The following is a 6,000-nucleotide window of genomic DNA, read 5'->3' as shown; positions in this document are numbered from 1 at the left end:
CCGTGCTTCCGGTGTTGTTCTTAGCTTTCCATCAGCGACCCGCCAAGCCCACGTGCGTTTCCTAGTAAATGTGTTTTCTTTTGTGTGACCTTTTTCTCTCTGAAGCGCTACACAGAGCGGCATTACATAGGATGGGAAGGATAAAAGGAAACTCTGCGTGAGCTGGGCAGTGATGTTTGCCGATAGTAGTTCACATTTGAAATTCAGCCGAACGCAGGCGTTGGTCTACACTCGGGAAAGTGATTTCGTTCCCCTTTTTAAAAGTGGAACGAACGCGTTTGTATTGTCCAATTTTTCCTTCGTTTCAACGTCCATCGTAAAGTCGCTTGTTTATTCCTCGCACACTCTCGTTTGCTGTGCACGGGCAGGAAACGTGAGCTTTTGGACGTTGTCCACGTGTGTTTTCGAATGATGGGTCACATGTCACGGCGGCACAACTGTAACTGGTTCTAGGGTCGGTTCGATTCTACTCTACGGATAGCTAGTTTATTTTTTTCCAAACTTTTCGCTCAAACAAACGCTCTGTTTTTCATCGTAACATCGTATTTTTAGCTATTGCTTGGTGTATTTTCTTTTCAAACATACGCAGCAATTATATAAAACTGTGTTGTTATATATTGCATGTTCGAAAGTCTATTACTAGTTTGGCGTAATTTTAGCACTTCAGTCGAGCATGTTATTTTGCTCACTGTTTCTTGAGTGTAAAATATCACGAACGTGATTGAGTGAGCAAATGCTCGAAACATAGGGCTAGCGGAGGCATTACATCTTTTCACAATGCTGCGAGACTATGCAATTCCGACACGTTCCGCCTTGAATTCTGGCCGAGGCGAGAAACACAACCCCCGTTGGCCTGTGGACGCCGTAATGGAACCGCCCGTTTTCCGTGCGTGTCATTCGTCTGTCCGAATTTTCCGAACCCCCAGCGTCCAACCGAAAGCTGGCGATCGTGCCAGTGTAAGCAGAAATTGGCGCAAGAATGAGAAGAATCGCCAACTAGCATGCTGCAGCTGCACACTAATCTGGCCCGTCCGACTGTTCACATGGCGTTCACACAGCAATCGCAAAATAAAAGAAAGTTTAACTGTTTCCATTTTCCGCATTCTTCTATTTATCTATCGTTCGGCTGCAGCAAAGCGGTAAGCTTCTCGCCGCAGAGCCGCCAGCTGGACAATTGCTGAAATTCACACAAAATATATTTCACCGGAACTGAAATGAACATATCGGCTAGAGGGCTTTGCTCCTTCCGCTTCCACTAGGTGCCACTTTTCCGATCCAACACCGTTTGCAATTTCAGCCCTTCACGGAGCCAGAAGATGGGTACGTTCGAATTTTCGATTTCCCAACTGCCGGTGCCTTCCGAAATGCACTTTAAGTGCAATGGGAGGGCAGCACCGTCGAGCAGCTGTAGTAATTTATTTGATTCCGAACGTAAGTAATATCGTTTCCGTGCCACAGTTCGAAAAGCTGGAGGGTAGCTGACCAAGCCTTTGGTTGTTTGGTAGCGGCGGGCGAGACCACCACGCGAACATCTGTTTCCAAGTGCGGATTGGCCAATTTTTCCCGTGGGAACTGATTAGATTTGCGAGTATGCCTCAATTTCGTGATCTTGCTTTTGGGGATGCAATACTAAAATGCAAGATCGAATAATAGATTTTATTAAAACTATTGCTTTGATATAAAACATCCGATAAAGTTTTTTTCAACAACAGGAATCTACATTCACTACATCTGTGGTACCATTATCACCAGGGTTTTACGATTTAAGTAACAATGTGTTACAGATGGGAATTATTTGCGATGCACTTCCACTGCACGGTAATCATAAAACTCCTGCTCTGCTGTGTGCCCGATAAGCCTCCTGGAAGGATGCTTCGTCATACGGCAATTTACAAACATTTCATATCAAGCAAAACACCGCAACGAAGAAGATAAGAGCGGCTTTACAATAAATAGGTTACCATTTCGCCTCGGCCCGGCTCCTTGCGCAGGTTGGGAACGGTTTGCATACCGGTATACATGCCTCTGGTTGTGGCGTTGGGTGTTAGTGAGCAAATAGATTGTCCGTGACGTTTATATTAAGCCGAGACTTCGTCCCGAAGGTGGAAGGAGGGAGCAATGCAACAGTTTCGAGATGAACTTTACCGGAATCTACAGATAGACGCCCGCTAAAACATACCTACACAAACGCGCACATAAATGTGTAATCATACGGATGTAAAGCTCTTCTGCTGGTCGGGTGTAAGGTGATGAAGGAGCTGTTTTAATTTACATACCGAAGTAGATGACACTGCCTACAGCCATTCTCGAAATCGCCGAACTGGCTGAAATGTGATTTCTGTGGCTCTTTTTTGCGCAAGGGGTGCTTTTTCCTTTCAGTAGTTTTTATTTTCATTCGTTGTAAATAGACTGATGGTGGAGAGGAAAAGTTGAATGAGGTCACGATAGTACAAGGTGATCGTGACAGTTTGAATAGAGCCAAGTATCACGTTCGTTATTAAAGCAACATGATACAATGTTGGCCTCGAATGATGTAATCAGAGTTCTGTGTTGGTTTTAAAGTTGACTGAGTAACACGTTTTTAAACAGTTTTTCGAACATTTTACACGACATTCCATGATAACACCAATGGGCACTATCGTTCAATACACGAACGTTGAAAAACAGCAAAAACGGTTGATTTAGTTTCGCTGTCTAATGTGCAATGTTGTGCCTGTAGTTTATTTATGCACTATATTTGAAGAGCTATTTTGATCGCACCGAATGCGCTTGTACGCTTGTACCGAATTTTGCGGAAAACTGCTTCAATTTAGTTCATGTAACAACGCGTTGTTACACATAATTCATGAACAAAGCTTGTCACCCACAGCTCCTTCCATCATTGGCGAATCGAAACACAAAATCTCATCACACGCACCGTTGGAGATAGGTCGGAAAATAGCAACTATATATGTTTTTGTTGTTCGGGACCTCCGGCCTTCTGGACTGTGTTCAGACTAGATGGTGTTACTCATGACATGGCGTGAAAGACAGAGATAGTAGTACGAAGCTTTTAGGGAACGGATATTCTGTTCTGTTTGTGATGAAATGGTCAAAAATTCCTTTCTTCAACCGAACTTGTTTATTAAGTGCTCTGTATTTTGAATACAGATTAAGGTTTCGTGGCAGGAATGGTCAAAGATATACGTATTAATGAACTATCCACCTAGCAGTAAAATTAGTAAACAGATCAGGAAAGTAATATTTGAATCGAGTAGCTTCATAATGTATGTAGGATTGTTGCAAAACGTTCTGCTAGTTAACGTTAACTGTTGATCAAGTTTGGTTTCGAAATTAATTTATTTAGATTAAAATCGTCACTTTTTTCCTTAATTCTTTTAATTCGTTGTCTTTTTCAAAAGAGGCACTAACTTTGACTGAGGTGTTTTTTTATGTGATTCATGTCATTATTATTATAGCAGGTGCTAAAAAACAACTCATTAAGTTCAGAGAGAAACAAACAAAAAAAACGAATACCTGCCGTGGCTCCCGCAGAAATGCATTCAATCTACTGTTGAGTCATTTTTTTCTTCGATGCTCATGGTTTATGTTGAAACTAGACGCTTACTGCCAGGTCTGTAACTATGCTCGCGCTCCAGTGGTCATGTATTTGCATAAAATTACAGCCGTCGCCGCGCGGCTTTTATTTAAATATCTTCAATCTCCTGAATAATCGCATCGCGTATCTGCGGCCGCTTTCCCGGTGTGCCATTCCGTTATTCGTTTTTCGCGATGGATGCTTTATGTGCTTCGCTGGGGCCGAAGCGTTTCCTCTGCCAAAAACTGTCCCCGAGCCTGCAGCTCTCTGTCTATCCCGGTGTTTGGCTAGGTTTGCATACGTACCGTTGAAACGGATGATTATTTTTTTTTCTTCCCTTCGGTGACCTACCTGCCCTAGATAGAACTATTTGCCTTACCGTTTGATGCTTTTTCGGTCGTAAAAACAACCCAGCTAGAGTTGCACATTTGCCGCGAGATGCATTTTCTCGGACCGTCCGTTGTTTGTACCCCTTTTCTCTCATCCCATTGGTCATGCTTTGCTTTTTTCCCTCTCGCAACCATTACAACCGGGTTCTTACGTTTAATGGCTTGGATTACGTTGGTCGTGTAACTCACCGGGAAAAGGTGGGTCGTAGTTTTCCTTCGTCAGGACCTTGGTGTGTGTGTGTGTGTCTGCTTTGGTGGATTTTTTTCCCATCCATTGTATAGAACAAAAAATATACTATGCACAATGTTCCGGTTCGTAACCGGTTGTTCCGTTCTGCGGGCACGAAAATCCTGCAAATTTGTTTCGCAAGCGAAAACGGTGTCTTTCATGGCATCCGGACCATAAATTAACCGTGCTTTTTAATGTGCTGTTCCGGAGGCATTGTAATGTTCGCGTTGCACTACGCGGGTGATTGAAAAACTGCACACTTCCTGTTCTTCATCATAGATGTAACAAAGAAAGGATGTAACGATGTGAAAGGAAAGTAAGAAATTTGTAATGCATTTTTGATATCAAATTTGCCAACAATTGCGGTGCAAATTGTTATGTTGTATTTTTTGTTACCAAAAAGTAATTTATGCATACTAATTGGTTATCAGTTTAGCTATTATGTTTCACGTAAATATGCTTTGATTAAAAACCTTAAGCTATTTGAAAGTTGCAAATGATTTATTACGGCAGTTAACTATGCTTTCACTCATTTTAAGGGGTTATAAATGGAGGCAAAAATGTAGTATTGTGAGAATATTCATCTAGGCAATCATTTTATTCGAACTATAATACATTTCATTTGTTTTGAATATGAGGAGTTTTACGTTTTTTCCGTGTTTAATTTTGACATTTCCTTTGTTTTTCTTGGTTCTGATTCGTACGTTCATTTGTAGCGTGCATTAATCAATGATTTGGAGCAACATAGACATACATAATTACGTAATTGTATTTAGCTTATTTAATGCAACAGATCCGTGGGGATAAAATGATACTGATTAAGACAAAAACACTTTCTTGATTAAATGTCCGTATTGACGTGAATTCTATTGTGGTTTTATGTCTCATTTCATTACAGATCAGCTTACACATCCTATTGGCGCTCGATAAACATCGTTGGAGAGAACAGAGAGAAAGAAAGTCAGCATAATGAAAATGCTCTCGTTTCCTGTTCGTGTTTTAGGCATTGAAACAAAAGTTTTCCGAAGCTCAGAGAAACAAAAAAGAAAAATCACCGCATTACCATCAACGTGTGGGCGATAATCATCACCATCATGATCATCATGACCGTCGTTACCACCATTGGCAGACATTAAACCGAGAGCAGCGTTGACCAACACAACGTGCAGGCGTTACGGCAAACCTCCACCGCTAATTATTCATCGGAAATGCATTAAAATTCATTCGGTAGCCACATGGTGCTCTTTACCCAATGTTTTGTGGGCTCCATGTGTCGAGCCACACGAGCCGGGAGAGGGCATATTCCACCACCAACGGTGGACTCCAAGTTGGACCGGTGTCGTAAATGTTTGGTCCCAGTAGGGTACCGGTCGAGGCTTAAGGAAGGCAAACTGGACTGTATGACAATCGGAAAAATAATTCACTCTCTTTGTATCATTCACCATTGTTTCAGTGCTGAGGCTGAGCTGGTTCTTTCAGCTGTGCAATACATTTTCCACTCCGGTGCATTGGCACACTAATGTAAACCATTCAGACTATCGTATAAGTACATCTTGCAATGAACAATTGTTGAAGAAAGCATACGTTACGATACTGCAAAATGGCCTATCGTATTTGCATGTTCTTCCTCAATACAGTACAACCTGGAAGAGTTTAAACATTTCAATACAGCTTTCTAATGTGAACTAGTATGCTCCAATTTAAATAAAATAATTTTTCGTTGTCTACAATCACGTTAACATATTGGAAGTCTCTAAGTTCATATATTTTATTATGCCAAGCATACGGAATCAATTAACCCGTTG

The sequence above is a fragment of the Anopheles nili genome, chromosome 3 (genome assembly GCF_943737925.1).
Source record: "Anopheles nili chromosome 3, idAnoNiliSN_F5_01, whole genome shotgun sequence".
NCBI classification, from domain to species: domain Eukaryota; kingdom Metazoa; phylum Arthropoda; class Insecta; order Diptera; family Culicidae; genus Anopheles; species Anopheles nili.
This window is presented reverse-complemented; position numbering follows the sequence as displayed.